Source organism: Myotis daubentonii, chromosome 6 (assembly GCF_963259705.1).
Source record: "Myotis daubentonii chromosome 6, mMyoDau2.1, whole genome shotgun sequence".
NCBI lineage: Eukaryota > Metazoa > Chordata > Mammalia > Chiroptera > Vespertilionidae > Myotis > Myotis daubentonii.
The window spans coordinates 87,560,777-87,582,490 of NC_081845.1; positions in this window are offsets into that span (position 1 = coordinate 87,560,777).

Sequence of the window (21,714 nt, forward strand, 5' to 3'; positions counted from 1 at the left end):
ATTATTGTCCTCCTCATTTCGCTGCATATTGACTCCTTCCCTCTGTTCTTTCACCTACTCCCCGCCGACCCCCGCCCCCTTTGGGTTTCCAATCTCCACCAGCTCACTTGTGCTCTCTCTCTCTCTCATACTCTCACACGGCTGTGGCTCTCCAGGTAGGTGAGAGCGTGGGAGCCCCGTGCACACAGCGCCGGGGTGGGACACGGTCTGGGCAGAGCTGATGTTTGGAGCCAGGCAGACCTGCCCCATTCCCCTCTCAGGTGTCATAGGCTGTGTGACCTTGAAGAGGTCACTCCCTTCAGGGAGGCTGTGCGCACGGAATATAAGAGTAGATGTTGGGCCCCACGGCTGGGCCGGCGCACAGCAGGGGCGCAGTATTGTCCCTGGTTCCCACCTCCCAGCTTCCAGAGGCTGCCCATGTCCCCCCTAAAGATGACCCGACCCCTCCAGGCCATTCAGCTGACGCTCCTCACTGGACCACCTATCTCAGCGGACAAACCTCGCCCAGGGTGGAGGACGGAGATCCTGGGGACACTGACCCGGAAAGGGAACTGAGGTTTACAGGTGAAGCAGGGACTTTACAGAGGAACACTACAGAGACCTTCTAGTCCAGTGGTTCTCAACCTTCCTCATGCCGCGACGCTTTAATACAGTTCCTCATGTTGTGGTGACGCCCAATGTCATTGTTACAAACTGAACATCATTAAAGCATAGTGATTAATCACAAAACAATATGTAATTATATATGTGTTTTCCGATGGTCTTAGGCGACCCCTGTGAAAGGGTCATTTGACCCCCAAAGGGGTCGCGAACCACAGGTTGAGAACCGCTGACCTAGTCCAACCCCTCAATGTACAGGCAGAGGCGGAGGCTCAGAGAGGGCACCTGGCGGGCCTCTCTCCCATTGAAGCAGGGCTGGGACTGGAACTCCTGCGCACTCATCCACCGCCAACCAGCCACCAGCCAGCATTCACTCAGCACCGGCGATGGGCCAGCCCTGGGCCATTAGAGAGGATCAGCTGTGCCGCCCTGGGTGGTACGCGGGGGGCCCAGACCCTTTCCTGCAGGGCTGGTGCTGCAGGCACAGGCAGGCCTTCTGGGTGGGGGGCCGCGTGGGTAGGACTGGGGATGACAGGTCTCCGGGGCAGGGAGGTGAGGCCCCTGGGAGCCCAGCCCAGTTCCGCATGGTCTGTGCGCTCCACGTCCTCAAGGTCAGGACACCCAGCACAGGTGGCCTTTGCAGGTGCAGAGATTCACGTCAGGTAGGAGGAGACGTTCCTGACCCTGATGCATGGGAGCAGGTGCCCGGAGAAGCCTGGCATCGCCCTGCCTTCCTCTCCTCCGAGAGGTGCTAAGAGCTTGGGCTCGGAGCCAGGCACCTGGGTTTGAATCACTTGCTCGCTGGGTGCCTTGGTCAAGTCACTGCGTCCCAGTTTCCTCCTCTAACATGAGATAATGATGGTACCTCAGCACAGGCCATGACCACTCAGTTCAGATGTATTGGGCGTCTCAGTGCGCCAGGCTCCCAACCAGGTGCCGAGGACGCAGAGCTGAACAAGACATCTTGGCCTGGTGGGGAGGCAGACAAGCAAGCCTGGGGGCGGGGGGGGGGGGACCTCTCCCGGCCTCGGGGATGAGGGCAGTCCCCTGGGGGAAGTCACCCATGAGCGCCTCCGTGGTGGGATGGGTCTGTTCTGCTCACTGCCTCTCCCAGTGCCTAGCTGGGGCCTGGCGCAGAGCAGCTGTCCATCATGGCTGAATGGACGATGCAGGAAGAGCCGCTGAGCTAGGTCCTCAGGGAGGGACAGGATGTCCCCTGGTCTGTTTTCTCATTTGTGAAGTGAGGGCTCGGACTGGGGTCCAGGGGCCCTGCTGGCTATCTGGGAATCCATGCCCACGTACAGGGTGGGGGTGCAGATGAAGATACTGAGAGTGGGGGTGGGGGGGGGTTGGAGGATGGGTCGGGGTTTCATAGCAATGGATGGAGGCGGGGATGGATGGAGAAATGGGGGTGGGGTGGGTCCCGTTCCAGCAGGGGCTGGAAAGGTTGGGGGGCCTGAAACATCGCCCCAGTTGCCTGCGCCAGCAGGAGGCGGCCGGGGTTAATGGTATGACATCCCTGGCCCGATGGGCTTCCGATGCCTTTTCTAATTTGGCGAGCGCTGCAGATTAGAAGGCAGGGAGAAAGGGAGTTTTCCTCTCGCAGGTTATTATGCTGCCAGCTCCCCGGGCGCCCGGGGAGGGAGTCAACGCGCTCCGTGCTCCGGGAGAGAAGGAAGCAGGGCCTGGCATTCTGGATCGAGTGCCCCGGGGAGTGGGGAGGGAGGCAGGGCTGGTGCAAATAAAACTGATGCTATTAATGGATCTGGTGCTGGTTGAAATGGGAGCAGCCGCGTGGCCGCCGCAGAACCGGAGGGGGAGGGGCTTCCTGGAAGTGGAACTCGCACACCAGAGGCTGTTTTCCTTTTCCTGAAGAGGAGGCAGCCTGGCCGTGCTGGGTCCACTGCCCTCGGCCCCCTCCACCCCGCCTTAGTCCAGGCAATGGCCCTGAGGTTGGGGTGATGCCAATCCCAGCTCCTCAGGGAGAGGCCAGTGCCTCTGGGCTGCAGGTCACATGGACCGCTTCTAGAGAATTCCATCACACACTGTCCTGTTCTCAGCTCACACTCGGGGCACAAGAAGGAGGGAGAGGCAGGCTATGGGGGTGTGGGTGGCTATTCTGGTCTCAGAAAGGGGCCCCAGGACAGCCCTCCTGGCCAGAAAAGGCTGAGGCTGCCTCTACTGGCTCCAGTCCCACCGCCAGCACAGCCTGGTGAGGCTGAGGCTGAGTGGGGTCAGCGAGGGGCACCTGCCGTGGGGCCCGGAGTGCTGAGTTCTAGTTCTACCCTGACCCACAAGCTAGCTGGTGACAGGCTCCATGGCTCTTTGGATTCCGGCATTCCCATGCTGCCCGCTGGGCTGTGGACCCGCCCCCAGCGGCTGGAGGGGTGCCAGGGCCTGGTGGGCGGCCAGGAGCATCGGGTCAGTGGTAGCCTTGTGGGGCCCTTGTCAGACCGGCGGACACTCAGGAACCATTTTGAACATGGCCCATATGATCACATGATTGCCTCCATAATAAATAACAAATAATGCTAGTGGCCAAAAAAAGAAAACCAGACAGTTAAAATGTTCTTTAGCCTTGTAACATTATACCAGTAACTAAATAATAAACACGAGAAACATTAAGGTACAGAAAGGACAAAAATAATCAGTGCTTTAGAATTATGCTAATGTGTGTTGGAGGGGAGGGGGAAAGGGAACGCGGGAAGAAAAGCTCCCAAAAGTGGGCGCAGAGGGTGATCTGCATAGAGAACGGCAGGACGGAGGGAGTCTGTTTCTTTGTCTTTGCAACCACTGTGCGCGCTTGTTTATTTTCGAACCCACTGTTTGCACGCAGGGATGTGTGGAACTCCAGGAGCCGAGACACAGGCCGCCACCGAAGCCAGCGCTCCAGACTCCGGCTTGTTACAAACTTGCTCTCGAGATGAGGTGTAGCGGGTTCTGTGTCTTCCTGGCTGCCTGTATACACGAGAATTCTTCAAATAAACTGCCACACAGTGTACAATCTTTATGAAAGGATAAGTAACAGAGATGCACTCATTTGAAACTCATGTATATATTGTTGGAACTTAACAGTAACTACGATGATTGCTTAGAACATAGTACCACAGATTTTTCTGCAGGGGGAGGGGGGTGGAAGGGGGGTGGAAGGGGATAGTAATTTTTTTATCACTGACACAATTTCTGGTGCAGGGTGATAAGAAGGAAGCAGATGGACTTTTAGTCAATTTTATTATTGTTTTAAAGTTCTCTACAGACAATGAACCCTTTTGTTGCCTGCACCCAAGGCAGGCTGCTCCCACTACCCCCACCCCCAACCCTGTTTCTTCGCTGGGGTTTGTACACAGCCCCATAGCTCAGAAACCTTTGATCCAAACCCGTCCCAAGCCAGGCAAGAAAACAGAGGCACACAGCAATGCATTTTAATCCTCACCAGAAGCATTGTTGTTGCTTTTACTTAATAAATGTAAAGAGCCTAGCAAATCTCTACTGCAAACATGTCAAACTCAAAGGCTGACATGGGCCAAATAAACAAGGTTTAAGTTTATGTGGGCCGCAAAAAAACAAAAGCTTCAATTTTCATAGAAACGGAGGTTTATTCGATGAGACATGCTGAACACAAAGAGCTGAAATAAATGAGTAATTGTTAACATAAAATAATAGAACATTTAAATGAAAATTAATATTTTTTCTTGAACATTAACTTACCAGACACTGAATAACTGCACAAATTAATAAGCGTAATGCAAATAAACCTATTTTTCTTGTTCTCCGAAAGGGAAACATTTCCTGTTGCACACACCAAACCAGTACACGACTAACGACGTGGCAATCGGCTGCTAAAATACTCGCTGCTAGTGTTAGTGGAGAGAAATGGTGCGCATGTAAGGCGCGTCAGGGAAATGAATGCAACATGATTATAGTAATCAGTCATTAGCAAATGTTGTAGTTCGTTATTAATAATTATGTATAATAGAATATTGTAAGAATTAAAAAGTTATGAATTTTTTATTAAAACGTTTCTTACATACCATTATATTGGCTGGGCTGCAAAAATATTCGTCGTGGGCCGCGAATTTAACATGCTTGCTCTAACGGTCCCTATAGCATGGTCTAGGCATTGTGTCTAGTACTTCGCTATTCGCTCATTTGATACTCACAATTACTTTGGGAAGTAGGTTTTATTAAGCCCATTTTATAGATGAGGAAACCGAGGGGTTGCATATATCTAGTTTACAGAGCTGGATTCAAACTCCAAAGCCCATGCTCTTAACCTCTACACGATGGACATATAGAGTTTTGTGAGGGTTGAATGAAATGGTGCACATAAATGATTAGCATGTAGTCTGGTGCATAATAAATATGATAATAATAATAATAACAACAATAAAGGGTATAATCATTCTAAAGTAATTATATTCTATAATAACTATAAAGTGCTTCCTATTCCTGGCACAAAGTTGGTAGCTAAGAGGAATGACAACACAAGGCATTATCTGATTATACTAGAGGCGGGGGGGGGGGGGTGGGGGTAAGGGTCCCTTAGCCTGGCCTGGACCCTCTCCAATCCAGGATCCCTCGGGGGATGTCTGACTGCTGGCTTAGGCCCCATCCTAACCGGTAGTCGGACATCCCTTTCACAATCCAGGACCGCTGGCTCTTAACCACTTGCCTGCCTGCTGGCCTGCTGGCCCCCAACTGCCCTCCCCTGCTGGCCTGATGGCCCCCAACTGCCCTCCCCTGCTGGCCTGATGGCCCCCAACTGCCCTCCCCTGCTGGCCTGATGGCCCCCAACTGCCCTCCCCTGCTGGCCTGATGGCCCCCAACTGCCCTCCCCTGCTGGCCTGATGGCCCCCAACTGCCCTCCCCAGTTGGTCCCTAACTGCCTCTGCCTTGGCCCCCACCACTGTGGCTTTGTCAGGAAGGAAGTCGGACATCCGGAAGATGGACGGTTGACCTGGTCTAATTAGCATATTACCCTTTTATTAGTATAGATACACAACTAGAGGCCCAGTGCATGAAATCTGTGCAAGAGCAGGCCTTCCTTCCGCCAGCTGCTGGCGCCGGCTTCCCTCTGGCACCCGGGACCCGGGCTTCCCTGGCTTTGTCGGAAGGTCATCCAGAAGGACGTCCGGTCTAATTAGCATATTACGTTTTTATTATTATAGATAAGTAGAACTGGCAATGTTGCAGACATTCAGAGGATAGGGGGTCATTTTAAATGGCCATAGGGTCAGAGAAAACTTTCTTCATTTAGGCTTTAAAGTGGGCTGCCTCAGGAGCATAGCTTCCCTGTCCCATCCTTCCTACCAGTTAAACATGCTTTGTCTTACCTGGTGACGTACCAGGCGGAGCTCCTAGTGCACATGGACACCAGGCTTGAGTCTCTTCCTCTCTCTGAAGACCTAGCCGCCCAACTGCTCCAGGGCCATCTGTCTCGGGGCAGAGTCCAGCCTCTGCTTAACCCTTACCTCATCCTTGATCTTAGCCAAAAGGCCGAGAAGCGATTAACCCTTACCTCATCCTGCCTGTACTATACTCATTTGCAGGCACCAAAGAAACCCTTTCTCATCCCCCACCCCTACAGTAAGGGCTTTATTTCTATTTATTTTATTTATCAAGTACTTATTGAATGCTTACTATATATCAGGCATGTTATAAACACTTGGAGCATTAGCTCATTTAATCCTCATTATAAGTCTATGAGATAGTTACTATTATTGTTTCAATTTGACAGATGGGGAAACTGAGGCACAGATATTCTCTTGGTTAGGAAATGGCACTGAGAGTCGAATACAGGCAGTCTGGCTGCAAACTCCATAGGCGGAACCACCAACCTAAGCTCTGAGAGCAGGAGGGCTCTTTAACCATCTCCGCAGTCCCTACAAACTCGGGCCTAGCATCCTTCTCGTACAGTCCGTGGCCACATGGAAATTTCTCTTTACTGAATTGAACTGGGCTCACTTGCCAGACACCTGGCTCCTGACACCATGACGACCCAGTTGGAACCAGTGGTTCCAACCAGGGCAGTGTGTCTCCCTCCTCCCTGGGGACATGTGGCAACTTCTGGAGGCATTTCTGGTTCTCACTACTGGGAAGAGGTGTGTGTGTGTTATCAACTTCTGGTGGGTACAGGCCAGGGATGCTGCTGAACATCCTACAATGCATAGAACTGCCTGCTGCAAAACCTGTCCAGCCCAAATTTGAAAATCCTCCCTAGAGGCCCTGGATGGCCCCTTTCCTTTGCCAAGACCATAAGAAACAGTAGGAGGCTGGGAAGGCTGACAGGGCTCCCCCGACGTGGCCCTGCCTCCAGAGCCCCCCACACCCACGATCAGCTGCCTTCTGAATGGATTACAATCTCCTGGGCTGCGGAGCCTGCCCATTTTGGATGAGAAAGCGGGTTAGGGCTTTGGGGAAGCAAGTTCTAGCATCTCCCGCTGGCTCTGCGGCTTACCAGATACATGACAGAGGCCCATGGAGGGTTCGCGACCCAGCGCCCTGAGTCTCGACCCCAAAATAGGATGTAATAATTCCTACTTCACAGGCTTCGGTGGGGGTCAGCCAAGATAATGGCAGGAAGCTAATTGCTCTTGTAACTATTGGGTGGGTGGCAGGGGGCGGGGGTGAGAATTACGAAGGCCTAAGCTGCCTGCTCTGCCTGCTCCTCCTCCTCCTCCTCCTCCTCCTCCGGAGAGGCCGGTTGTGTTGGTGGGGCGAGGGGAACTGATTTGCTCCGCCCACCTCCAGCCTCCCCCTCAGGGAAAGGCAGGGGGATGGGGAGTCCCGCGGAGTCCCAGGCCTGCAGATCTCTGGGCGAAATAGGCAGAAGAACGAGGGGTCACGCAGGCGCCCAGGGACGAGCTGCCGGCCCAGCTGCCTGCAGACAGGGCTATGTCCCGTCGGGCTGGAAGCCACTTCCCCAGACAGTAACAATTATCGCAATCAAACAGTTGACACCAATTACGCACCAGGCAGAGAGGCGGCAGCGGCGGCTGCGCAGACGCCTCGGCTTTGCATATCTTAATGCCGACTGACAGATGCTGAGCTGCGGGGGCGCCGGCCTTGCCAGCTCTCAGCTGTTCGTTCTGTGGCACCAATTTTCAGAGCAAAATTACTGCTGGGGCCCACCCATTTGCCGGATCGAACTGCGTCCCCAGGGACGGCTGGCACCGCCTTACACGGAGGCCCAAGGGCACCCGCGGGACTCCCTTCGGTCCCGCGGCCCCACTCAGGGACCCCGCCGCGCGCTGCCCCGAAGGATGGCGCCCGGGCGCCCCGTCTGTGCCTGCACGTGCGCGGGCTCCCTCTTGGCCCACGAAGCACCTGCGAGACTGCGGTGGGGGAAGGGGAAACAACCCTGTTCCAGGCTCGTCTTCCCAGCCTGGCCTGCCTGAGGGTCAGGGAGGACTTCAGGGGGGACCCTCGGGGGCAGGTAGCCTGGCCATCGGCGCCCTGCGGCCTCTTGGTCACTGGGAGGGGCGGGTCACCTGAAAGAGCACTTTCCCAGATGAAGCTTCCCCCGAGGTTTCCCTCCTCCCCTCACACCCTCCCTGCAGACTGCCAGCCCAATCTGCATCCCTTAGAGCACTGGTTCTCAACCTGGGCTGCACGTTAGAATCACCTGGGAATCTTTTTAAAATCCTGATTTCCGGGCCTCATTCTGTGTCTTTGTTATGGGGTGGGGCCACAACATTAGTAACAAAGAAACAGAATTTCGGGAGGACGAGGCCCAGAAATCAGGATTTTAAAAAGATTCCCAGGTGATTCTAACGTGCAGCCCAGGTTGAGAACCGCTGCCTTAGATGCACCTGCATCCTATTTTCCAATCCTGTGAGTAAAGAAGCCCTTTGGGCAAACTGACCATTCCTCCCACCGCGTTGTCCAGCTGGAAACGCAGGTTCAGCAGGGCAGGGCGGCCCAGAAGAGGGCGGGGGTGTGGGGGGCGGCGCTGGGACTCGGGTCGGAGGCTCTGACTCCCGCTGCTGGGACTCCAACGCGGCAGTTACTGGGCACCGTGCAGGGGCTGCTGATCCTCGGCCCAGGCATGAGGATGGAGCAGTGCCAAGGGCGCGGCCCTGCTTGGCAGACACGGCCCGGGGACCCCAGTGAAGCCCCCCGCCGTGCTCCTGGCCCGGGCGTCTGGGCTGCAAACACAGCATCTGTGCGATCAGCCAAGCCCATCTCTGGCCCTGGCTCTCCTGAGTCCTGGCTCAGGTCGGGCGGCCCAGGAGCCCGGTTCTGGGCCTCCTCCTCTAGGACGCCACGGCCACTAGGGCGTCTCCTGGAGTCAAGGGAGCCGGCGGGAGCGCTGCGGGCGTCCCCTCCGCCGCTGCCGCGCGCCTTCTGTCCCCAGCTTTGGCGGCGGCCTCAGTCACCACCCCGCCACGTGTGGCGCCAGCCCGGGCGGCCAGGCGGACGCAGGGCCCGGGTGCCAAGCGGAAGCGGGTGAGAGTCCGCCCTGCGCCGGGGCGGAGAGGTGGCCGGGTCCCTTTGCTGGGCCGCGGGACACCTCGGGGACCCCAGCCTGCCTCCCCGGGGCGCCGGGCCAAATGTGCAGCCAGGATGCGCTCGTCCTTGCGCTGCATCCTGTGCTCCCCAGGCCCTGGCGACATTAAACCCAGCGGGTAGGATTCCCGGGTCCTGGGGCGGGCGGGCGCCGCCGCTGAGCGCGGAGGATGTCATGTGTGGCTGGTGTCAGCAAGTGCACGGCCACAAGAGGCCGAGCCGGCTTCCTGGGGATTAGGGATCAGACACAGGGAGCCCTGTTCTCTCCTTCCCCCCCTCTCCCCCACCCCAGGAACAAGAAAAAGAAAAATCTGTTGGAAATGCACTTTTCCCCTTGCCACCCCCCCCCCCCCCCTTCACCGACTTAAAAGAAAAATAAAATACATTCCAGGAACCAGGACGGCTGCAGAGCAAACTCAAACCAGAAAATACTTAAAGATGTTTTAATGACTTAAACACAGGGGCCGGTTTGTGTCTAAAAGTTTCCACATTAAAAAAAAAAAAAAGCAAATTCAATATTAAATATCCTTCCCCTGCCTCCTGGGCCCCTCCTGGGCCCCTCCCCGCCCTCCGGTTCCGAGCCTTCTGGGCGGCTCCGCCCGCCTTTTCCTGCGCACCTCAGCCTTCAGCTGTGGGCGATTAGCACCCAGTGTGAACAGAGACCAGGCCCCTCCATAAAGTTTATATTCACATTCCAAAAAAGCGAAAAAACAAGGAAAAGGGAGAAAAACAACACCCTAGGTACAGGCCCAAAGGCTCCTGCAGGCAGAGGCCGCCCCTTCCCCCCAGCTCAGGGCCGGAGGAACTGTTAACTAGCAGCTGACAGATTTTTACAGCGCGAATTAGACCCTCATTTGGCTCAGGATTAGCCCAAATCTTCCATCTCATTACTGCTCCGCCTTGTTGGAGCCCCTTTTCTTGGAGTTGGGGAGTTGGGGGGATGTCTCTGGGGTCCTGGCCAGAATTCTCTCTCGGAGCTGGGGTGGAAGGGGCCAGGAGACGGGATGGGTACCTGTGGCTGGTGAGACGTGGGGTCCTGGATGGGGCCGGGGTGGCCAGCGGGACGGTCCGCATGAATGTCTTGAGGTGCTGGTTAGACGGAGTGGACGGGACACCTGCCTCATGACAGGGGCCGTCATGTGATGGGAAGGCAGGTGCTGGCTTAGGGGCGGGCCTCCTCCCCATTATTCCAGGGGGTCCCACACCTGGCGAATCACAGCAACGGATGCAATATTTACTGAGCACTTCCTGTATGTCCAGCTCCATGTTGTGTCCTTCTGTATTTCATCCTCACCGTAACCCCCTGTGTGGCCGCTGTTGTTATCCCCTTTTTGTCGGTGAGGATGCTGAGGGTTGGGGTAGGAAGTTTACCCAAGGACACAGCCAGCGGGCGGGAGAGCCAGGTTCAGACCCAGGAATGAGCCACTCTGCAGCTCCAAGCCTCCCATCCACAGGCTTCTGATGCCAAAATCACAGCTGGGGGGGGGGGGGAGGAAGAGGGCGGGACGGCTATGACACCAACTTCTAGCCCTGCCTGCTTGGTCCTCATTTCACCCACTGACTGACCATCTCCCGTCATCTACTGTGAGCTCAAGACCAGCTGTCACCCTCTCATTCTGGCCCCCCCACTGGATTCAAAAGCTTTTGGAATAGGACCCCGGGGGAGCGACTGGCTTCTCTCCTGCTCTCCCCGGACCCAGGGAAGCCCTTTACGGGGTGTCGTTTCCCCACAAGGCAGCCAGTTTTGTGCCCAGAGGACTGGGGAGAGAGGGGCATTCCGGTCACTAAGCCGGAGAAGAGCTGGAGGAGCTGAGCCCCCGGCAGCTGCCCAGATGTTTAGCCTCTGGGAGCTGGGCTCTGCAGAGGAGACTCCAGCTGCGGTGCCCGCTTCTTCCTGCGGAGGTTGAAGTGGGCACAGCGTGTGGGGTGGGGGCATAGTGGTTGGTGTCTGGACCAGGTGAGGCTTGGCCTCCGCAGCGCCTGGGTGCCCTGCTGGGACCGGCTGCCCCACGGACACAGCCTGCCCTCAGGGCCGGCCCAGAGCAGGACCTGCCTGGGGATTCTGGAGCTGTTCCAAACCCTCTCTTTTTCTAAAGTGGAAATTTGAGGAAATTTAGAAGCCGATGTCATACTTAGACTCTAAGTGCCCTTTCCGAAGTTAAATCACGTTGTCAGTTTAGGAATGTAGAAATGGTTTATGTATAACTTGTTTTGCTCATAAAATCTTCATTTGGGTGTATTTAGAAATGAGGCCAGGGGAAGGGACGTTGAAATTGGAGGGAAAACCTCCACCCCCGACTTAGGGTGAGGAGACAACGCGGGTGCTTTACGCAGTTTGTCCCCTTATGTGGTGAGGACTTCTGTGCTGCCCCGGAGGCAGGCGGGGTGTCTGAGGGGCGCCACCTGAGGAACAGGCTGGGAGGAGGAGAAACAGGGAAAAGGCCAGGGCAGCGGAGCCAGAGAGGCTGGAGCTGAGTTTCCTAGGGATTTTGGAGGAGGAGGAGCCTGGCTTTGTGCAAAGGGTGGGCCATTTTCCTGTGGCCGGCACCCCATTCCCAGGAGAGAATGAGGCTTCAGTGTCTCCCTAGTATATTAGCCCACTCTCCAACCTCTAGTCTTTCTTCTGGTTCCCCTCCCCCTCATTCCCCCTCCTCTTTCTTCTTTCCTCTTTCCTCCTCCCCCTCCTCCTCCTCCTCTTCCTCCTCCTCCTCTTCCTCCTCCTCCCCCTCCTCCCCTTCCTCCCCTCCTCTTCCTCACGCTCCTCCTCCCCATGCTCCTCCTCCTCGACCTCCTCTTCCTCCATCTCCTTCTGTCCTTTTGCCACTCACTGACCCCTAGTCTTCCCCCCTGGAGCAGCGAGTCTCCCTGAAGTTCTCCAAAAGCTTCCCAACTTGGTTCATTTCAACCAACACTTATAGGCCCTCCAGGACGCAGATGGGAGTCAGACCCGCGGGGGCAGGCGCAGGCCACGTCAGAAGAGGATGCCTGCTGTGCACTGAGTGCTTTCTATGTGCCGGGCACTGTGTTAAGTGATGCCTGTATTACAGTAACACCGTTCATCTTCATAACAATCCCAAGAGGGGAGTCCTATTAAACCCATTTTACAGATAGGATAACTTCATTAAGTCCTTTACCCAAGATCAATTGGGATTGGGCCCCAGGAAGTCTAGGCCTCGAGTCTGTACCGTTAACCATTCCAGGATTCCAAGGCCAGAGGTATACCCAGGATGTTTGCACGGGGGGTGGGGGGGAGGACAGTGGGAGGTGGGGGAGGGGAGTGGGAGGTGGGGGAGGAGGTATGTGTGTGTGTGTGTGTGTGTGTGTGTGTGTGTGTGAGGGGCATTGTCCCTGGCCTTGGGCATCTAGAAAGACCTCCTTGAGGAGATGACCCCTGAGTGGCTGCAGAGGCAAAATAAACAAAAAGAACATTCCGGGCTGAAAGGATGGCAGAGAGAGACATCACAGCATAAACCCCACCACTGCACGCCAAGAGATAAAAGTTCTTTGGAATTTCTAGAATGTAAATAAAGTGTGAGGTCAGAGGCGGCAGGAGAGGAGGCGGAGAGAGAGGTCGGAGGAGGGCCAGGCCACAGCAAGCTCGTTCCACGCTTGGAGTTAATAGTAGGTGAGGCAGACTCAGCAACGGGTGTATGCCAGGGAATGAGACAAGAAATTATGCATTTTTAAAAAGTTATTGGCTTGGGAGGGGAACAGATTTGTTGTTCCACTTATTTATGCTTATGCATTCATTGGTTGATTTTCGTTTGTACCCTGACCAGGGATCAAACCCGCAAACCTTTGCGTATCAGGATGACACACTGACCAACTGAGCTACTGGCCAGGGTGAGAAATGGTGCATCCTTGATAGAATTCTCTGGGAGAGGGGAACACAGTGGAGAAATGACTGGAGAGGGGTGAGAACAAGGAGTTGAATAGGAGGCCTGATAGTCTACTTGACGCTGGGAATGGAGAAAGGATTTGAAGTTGAGGAAAAAAGAGATTTCTGAATTTCATTTTTACTTTAGATATCTATTTATAGTCTGCTTTATTCCATTGAAGGTTTTCAGCTAGATCTCTGACTTGCTAAATTCTTCCCAGAATGTCTCCTTATTTTCTATCTACGAAGGGCTCACCACTGGGAAGGGTGGCCCAGTTCACATTACTCAGGTTCTTCCCTGAAAGCCAGCTCACTTACAGCTGGGTGACCGTGCAAGCTGGTTTGCTGGGGGCAGTGTTGATTCCACCTGTTACATAATCTTATTTATTTGTTATTGTTTTTTAACCCTCACCCAAGGAGTGAGGATATTTTTTCCATTGATTTTAGAGAGAGTGAAAGGGAGGGAGGGGGAATAGAGAGGGGGGTGGAGAGAGACAAACATCCATGTGACAGAGACACTTCGGTTGGTTGCCTCCCACATGTACCCTGACCAGCGGCAGGATCGGACCTGCAACCCAGGTACATGCCCTTGACTGGGAATCAAACCAGAGACCCCCCGATGTGCAGGCCGATGCTCTAACCACGGCCAGGGCCCACCAGTAACATAATTTTTAGAGTCTGCAGGCCAACGTTCTATCCACTGAGCCAAACCGGTCAGGGTGATAATTTTTAATAGCACTTCCTGTCACTCTGCAAAGTGTCCCTGTTTGAACTATGAATTATGTGGTCACCCTAACTAAAGTACATATAGGAAAACACGATTGCAATAAAACCTGAAATTTTGATGGCACTATGTTATATGAAGGTGTGTTAAAATGATCTTACTTGCTCCAAATGAAAACCTTGAGGAGACAGAATAAAGGTTATTGCTTCTCTCTCTCTCTCTCTCTCTCTCTCTCTCTCTCTCTCTCTCTCTCTCTCCTTTTAGCTTAATATGCAAAGAAAAGGAGGTTCTAGCAAATTACAAGACTTGCTGAAGGCAAGTACAAGTAGGGATTGGACTGGATTCTTCCTACGTCTCGTTCAGGAGCCTTCTGCTCCCCCAAAGTCTCCCTTACTATGCAGCCATAGACTAAAGATGGCCACACCTTCTTTGCTGCTCCTCCCTCAGAAAGGTGGAGTCTAAGCTCTTTCCTTGAATCTGGTTGGTTGGTAGTGATTTGCATAACCAATAGAATGTGAGCGAGGTGACATTCTGGACTTCAGGGGCCAGGGCATAGGCAGCCTATGCAGCCTCTGATTAGATCTTTGGGACAGTCCTCTGAAGGAAGCCAACCACCCTGTAAGAAGCCTAATTATCCTGCGATTCCCATGTGGTGAAGGAGTCCAAGCTGGCCATGTGGTGGGGCGAGAGATGGATGGATTTCTGGCTAACAGTGGTGGTATGCTGATAAACCTGCTCTCTGGAAAAAAAAAAAAAAAGTACCCTGGTTTATAGTGGTTGTTGATTTCTGGGTGTAACTACTCCCAGCAGGGCTAATATCAAGCTATGAATGGTAATAACTGGCTTGCAAAACTTTCTGAATATTTAACAAATGGTTGTTGCAGGCTGGTACCAGCCAGCTTCAGCACACCGTTTGGGCCAGTGTCCAGCTGTCCAGCCTCCAGCCCTAAGACTCCTCCCCACTGGGACTCCAGATATTTTGAAGCAGAGAGGAGCTGTCCTGTGAGGCTCATGCAAACTCTAGATTAATGAGCAAAATAAACGATTGTGTTGTTTTAAACCTGTGCGTCTCAGGGTGGCTTGTTACATAGTAGTAGATAACCAGAACACGTGGGAAGACAGATATGCATGTCCTTGAAGAAACAGAAGTATTCTTGAACCTTTAGAGAACCACTTCTCTCCCTATCTTCTTTGCTGTTATTAAACCGGTGAACTATTTCAGGTGAAGTTGGAGCTTGAGGTGGCTCACTCTTTGCCTTAGTGGTGCCCTGATTTGTAGTGGTTGAGACATGGAGACTGAGGGGTGGGGGGTGGGGGGGAATGGGCTGAGACCGGGATGGGTTAAGGTTGAAGTGACATCTGAGTTAAGGTGTCCAGCAGGCAGTGTAGGTTAGGTGGAGTTGAGTGACAATTTATAATGCAGCTCAACACCTCGTTTCTAATAATTAATTTACTTCTGGTAATTCCAGTGTTGGGTTAGAACAAATTATACAGCTAGCAGAGCTTGTCTTAGCTCATGTAGCACACCTTTCCTCTTTTTTCCTCACTCTTGGTGCCCACTGGTGGTCTTTTGCTCTCCCAAGGTATGTGGATTTATGTCTTATGTCTCACAGTAGAGTAGGAATTTTGTTTTTTAAAGTATTTATTATCTATTAGAGGCCCAGTGCATGAAATTCGTGCATGGGGCGGGGGTGGTTCCCTCAGCCCTCTCCAATCTGGGAACCCTTGGGGGATGTCTGACTGCCAGTTTAGGCCTGATCCCTCTCACAATACGGGACTGCTGGCTCCTAACCACTCCCCTGCCTGCCTGCCTTATTGATGCCTAACTGCTCCCCTGCCAGCCTGATCATCCACAACTGCCCTCCCCTGTCACGGACCCGCCTCCTTCATGTTGCACAGAGCCACGGGACCCCGAGGCCTCACTGCATGGAGGGCTGCCAGGCCCCGCCTTCGCTGTGTGCACAGCCATCTTGTGATGACACGAGGACATGACACCACCTAGGCTATTGTTAGTATAGGTTGCTATGTTACAGATTACTCCCAAACTTAGCAGTTTAAAACAACTAAGAGTTATTATATCACAATTTGTGTGGTATTTGAGTGACTCAGTGGTTCATTCTGGTTGAAGGTCTCTCATGAGCTGGCAGTCAAGCTGTCGGCCAGGGCTACAGTCATCGGAAGGCTTGCCCGGGGCTGGAGGACCCCCTCCCAGGATGGCTCCTCACAAGGCTGTTGGCAGGAGGCCTCGGTTCTTACCACATGAGCCTCTTCATAGGGTTGCTCTTTGTCCTCATGACATGACAGCTGGCTTCCTCCAGAGAGAGTGAGGAGAGAGAGAGAGAGAGAGAGGAGAGAGAAGAAAGAGGAGGAGGAAGAAAAGGAAGAGGAAGCCATGATGCCTTTTATGACTTAGTCTCAGAAGTCCCATGCTGTCACACCCAACATTCTCTATTTGTTAGAAGCGATAACTAAGCCCAACCTACACACAAGGGGAAGGGAATGAGGTGCAACTTCTGGAGGGAGGGGTGTCAAATGATGTGTGGTCATATTTTAACCGACCATTTTTTCCCCCAAGGGATTGCAGACAGTAAATCAGTTGTGTTCTAGGGGCAGGGATGGGGTGGGCAGGAGGCCTGTTTCCTGAATTCATGCCTATCTACTTAGTGGGTCCGGTCTGTGCAGACGATTAGATGGCAGAACGTTACTGTGGAATGGGACCTTGGGGGATGCTCCGGAGGTGGCAAGCTGGTGCTTCTTGCCCTCCTTTGTCCAGCGGGTCTTATTTTGGTGGAGGAACCTGGATTTTCAAACATTTGAATGTCTTTAGCTGGACATGTACCTCCCAATTGGCCACCACACTCATTTGGGTGGCCCGATGACCCCTCAGGTTTCCTGAGTCCTCAAACCCTGATCTTATCCACCCCACTCTTTCCAGGCAGGGAAACTGAGGTCCAGAGAGAAGTTGACTTTCCCAAGGTCAAAGGTTGAGTGAGTGACAGGATGAGGTCCTGGCCCCAGGTTTCTTGACTCTGAGCTCAGAGCTCCTGCCACTCCCTCCTTGCCTTCCGGATGTTCCTTCAAAAGTGGCCCCCAGTCTTCCCTTGTCCTGGAGAGTGGCCCCTCCGCCCTCACTCACCATTGCCGCCCCTGCACTCCCATCCCTCGTCAGATGGGAGTGGGGAAAGGGATTTCTTCTAGCCACATAGAAAGATCTGAAGATGGAACAAGTTGTAAGCTTCACAGCCCCGGAGAAAGAGAGAATCCAGAGTGAACGGCGGGAAAACATGGGGGAAGCAGCGTGGTGTGAGGGAGACCCTGGAGGATATTTCTGTAGGTTAATGACCGAAGCCATTGCCAAGCTGAAATTAGAAAGAGGAAGGCTCTGCCTGACGAATGTGGAGGGGCGGGTGGGGGGGCGCTAATCCTCTTCTTTGATAAATGGGTGACATTCTAGCAAAATGAGACGCTCTGCCCCGGTGGCTGCAGGGGGACACTGGGCTGGGGAGGCGGTGGGGAGGGCCTTCGGAGCCTCAGCAACGAGGTTAAGATGCAGAACTGCGAGACACTGACATTGGCAATGAAATTGCAGTCACTTTGGCAGCTCTTGATTAAATAACCTGCAGCAGATACAATGGACAAGGGACCTGTCTTAGTCAGGATTACTCACCTAAGCCTCAGCCTTTCCTGAGACTCTCCCCGTGCCTTCCCTGGGTCCTCTGACCAATTCCCAGCCCTGCTCTCTCCCCCTTGACTCCCATTCTCTTTGATCTGACCTGTACTTCTAGGGCCCTTAGCAGCTGTGGCTTTTACCACCTCTGCCTGGGCAATGCTTGCCAGGCTGCCTGGGGGCCTTCCCCCCACTCCCCTTCCCAGTGTCCTCCATCTCCAGGCAGTGGCCTGGAGTAAAGGTGCAGCCTGACTTTTGTACGTTTCAGGGAGGGCCAGTCTCCCCACAGAGCGGTGCATGGCTTGGTCTCCCGGGAGCTCCTGGCTGTGCTAGCTGTTCAGCCACTCCCAGCCCTCCAAGACCCATTTTCTTCCGCATTTTCTCTTAAATTAATAGATGTTTACACCTATGGAGGTCTCAGGGCTAGGGACCGGCCTGCACCAGCTTAAAACAAGCTCCGCCCCCTCATCTACAACCCCCTCATCTCTACCCTCAAGTCTTCCAATGTTGAGTGAAAAGCCAGGCGTGTTTGGCGGAGTGATTTTTCCGAAAGGGAAGACAGTTCAAGGAGTTGGGCGAAGCTCTTGAAACCTAATTCAAATGATACAGTTGCAGTTTATCCAATTTTGTCCTTTCTTTGGGGGGAAAATTGAGTTTTTAATACATGCCGGGCAAAGTCTTAGGCATTGGGGATTTAGAGAGAAAGGGGATGTGGCCCCGTTCCTCAAATTGCTGAGTTTGGTGGTGGAGACTGATGATAATAATTAGTCTTATTAGAGCTGTTAGAGAGCACTTAATGTATATCACAATATATTCATATGTGTAACATATATGCTTTAATATATATGAATATAAATTATATATAATTTAATTCTCACAATCCTATGAAAACTACTATTATTATCTCCCATTAAATAGTGAGGCTCTAGCCAGTATGGCTCAGTGGATAGAGTGTCAGCCTGTGGACTGAAGGGTCCTGGGTTTGGTTCTGGTCAAGGGCACATGCCCAAGTTGTGGGCACAATTCCTAGGAGGGGGCATGCAGGAGGCACCCAATCAATGATTCTCTGTCATTATTGAGGTTTCTATCTCTTTCTCCCTTTCCCTTCCTCTCTGAAATCAATAAAAATATATTTTAAAAAATAAATAGTGAGAAAATAAGGCACAGAGAGGTTTCGTAATTTGTTCAAGATCACACAGCTAGTCAGTAGTAGAGCTGGGATTTGAACCCAGTTTATTTGGCTCTAGCTCCAGAATCTAAGCTCTTAAAAACTAAGTTATAAATCAATGTAGCTTTCATGGTGAGGAGAAAGGGAGAATGGCTAGAAATAGGCCTGAAGGAGATGTTAAAGGCGACCCAGACCAACATGTCAGCTGAGAAACGGAAGCTCTGAGAGGCTGAGTGGCTTTCCCAATGTTAGAATTACTAAGTGCGTGTTGAACTCACACCACCCATTCTTCCCCTTCCTCCACCTCTGCCAGGAATCTGGGAAGGCTCCCTCCTCTGAGTGAGATGCGCCCAGCAGGTGAAGGGCATTCCAGGAAGGGAGCCCCAAGGTCCCTGGAAACGGCCAGTAGAGGGGTGTGGCCGGAGCATGGGGAGTGGCGGGCAGGGAAGGATCAGGGGGAAAAGGGGATGGGACGGAATGGAAAGGGCCTGAGACGTTTTGCTAAGAAGACAAAAGGAAGCTATGAAGGGTGCCGTGATGAAGTGTTACCTCGCAGAGGCCCTCTCAGGCCATTGTGTGGGGTGGTGGTTGGGGGGCGGGGGGGGGGGGGGGGAGAGGGCGTGGAAGGAGGAGACATCCCAGGACTGGCAGAGGGAGTCTCTCGGAAAGCCTTGGTGTCAGCAGAACATTTATAAAGGAGGGTGTGTCACAAGGAAAAAAAGGGGGAAATAGAAACCCCTCCTCGGAAGATCCCTCCTGTAAGTTTTCAGAACGAAGATTAAAGAGAAGACATTGTCAGGACAAGTAGGAAAACCTTGGACCGATGGGGTTTTACTGACAGATAAGAATGCGTGAGAGCTTTTCTCCTGGAATTTTGTATTCGTCTTCACAAAGAGAAGACCCTTTGGACTGAGGAATGGGGTGAGCGTTAGTAGAGAGCCCCAGGGAAGCAGGTCCGCCCAGGAACCTTGGAGCGGCCAGGGAGGATGGAGGTTCTGCAAACTACTGACCAGTGTCCAACACTGACCTCCGTTATGATTCCGGATGGGGTTGCTGAGGGCATGTTTGTGACACCCTTCCTGGCTCCAGTCTTTATTTTTCAACCAACTTAAAAAAGCAAGTTGCATATAATTTAATAAACACAATGCATGCAGAGAGTTTAAGAAGTCAAACAATGCGAAAAAGCTTGCAACACAACCCAGCAGCCTCCCGTGCCTCGCCCTGCTGCACTCCCTGTGCTGGCGACCTGCCCGGCTCACCGGAGGCACCACTCTCAAACTTTTTTGCTTTGTCTGGTAGCTTTTCAACATGTTCTGGTATTTACTTCCATATTTAAAAATAATGTGATTCTCATGCTGTGTCTTGATTCATCCATCTTAGCTTGTTTTGTAAACAGTGAACATTGCCAATCCTTCTCCCCTTCAGAGCCCATGGAAGACTGTACTTCTGAGCCTCCTACTGGTGAGACCGGCACATGTTGACCGTTTCCAGTGGTGAACTTGTAAAAGGAAGTGATGAGTATCACTCCCGAGACAGTGAAAGCTCAAACATGCTGTTCTGCTCTCTCTGCCCTACCATGGGACTGAAGATGACAGGTGCTCTGGAGGGTGTAGCTTCAAGTTGGCACAAAACCCCTGACTGAGTCCCTGAATGACCATATGGAGCAGGACCACTGGTGTCAGAAATGGACCTCTGTGATCCATCTCCAGCACGTTGGCTTCGGATGGAATCTGCTGAATTTCCCAGGGCAGGCAGAATGTGGGGCGGAGGGAAGAGGATGTAGGAAAAAGAACTGCGCCAGTGGGCCAACTTGGTGAATGTAGCATCAACTTTAGCTAAACAGGGGAGGTGGAGGCAGCTAGAAAGGTCTCAGCCCAATATTTTAAATGGCCCAATGGGAGACAGCAAGACCTAAGCTACGTATTAGGAAACAGGTGACCAAATAGTACTCAGCCAATGAGAAACTGGAGGAGGGACTAAATAAATAGGCTATGTCCCCTGCCCCACGTGTGTGCTGTATAATGGATGCCTGTTCTCCAGAGTGTGATTAAAAGTCTCATTTTCGCCATGCTTCTGTTTCCCAATCCGATTTGAAATTCGGACAGGTGAGCCATTTCTCACACTGGCAACCCAGGTGAGGAGTGTATTGTAAGACATAAACTTCTGTTACATTATGCCAATTAGATTTTTGGGGTCATCACTGTGGAATAACTTAGTCCATCCTAATGAATATAAATCTCATTGTGAGGAGTTTAGTTCACTGATATCCCTTCTCCAAACCCTCCTCATTACTTCTCAATTTTTGGTTACGTCCGTCATCATTAGTTTCAATTTTGTAGTATGCCAGGATTGCTCACGGCCGAGCCAATAATGTTCTATGATGAATTATCTTTTATAGTCAAACTATTTTCCTAAATTTGGTAACTATTTCATTTGAAAACATTTTGTTTTCCTTGATATTCTAAATTCTCCCCATCCTTCAACAATTTTCTACAAGATGTACCTCATTATAATTTTTTGCTCTATCACACTGTTGTATAATTTGTCAGCTTCTCCGAGCCCTCCAAACATCTGCTCTGATATGGACTAAAGGCTCCTTAGAGCTATACAGTTGTCCTTCCTTGTTTTCTGGATCCCATTTCTCCTTCTCCTCCTCCTCCTCCTCTTCCTCCACTTCCTCCTCCTCCTCTTCCTCCACTTCCTCCTCCTCCTCCTTCTTCTTAATTCCTCTTTCTGATTAAATTCCTCTAGTGGCTTTCTGAGAAAGAGTCATTGGAAGATGTGTGTTTGAGATTTTGTTGATCTGAAACTGTCTTTTAGCATCGCACATGTGACTGGTAAATTGGGTGGCGCTGGAAGCCTAGGTTGAACATAAGCATGGCAGAGATTACTTGCTGTCCACTGAAATCTTGGGCACACAGACGGCAATTTCCAGCTTCCTTTCCAGTAAAGCTTGTCCACGTGATTAACTTCCCTTTCATAGAAATGGACATTCCAGACCTGGTGCATTCAAATCCTCCTATGCATGCTCCGCCATGGCTCCCTCCCCGTCTGCCAAGATGAATGGAGACAATAAAAACGAAATTCTAGGGGTTTGCAGAGCCATGCGGTGAAAAGAATGCCACTTCCTGAATAATCACACGGAAAACTGCTCTGCCCTGAACAGCCCA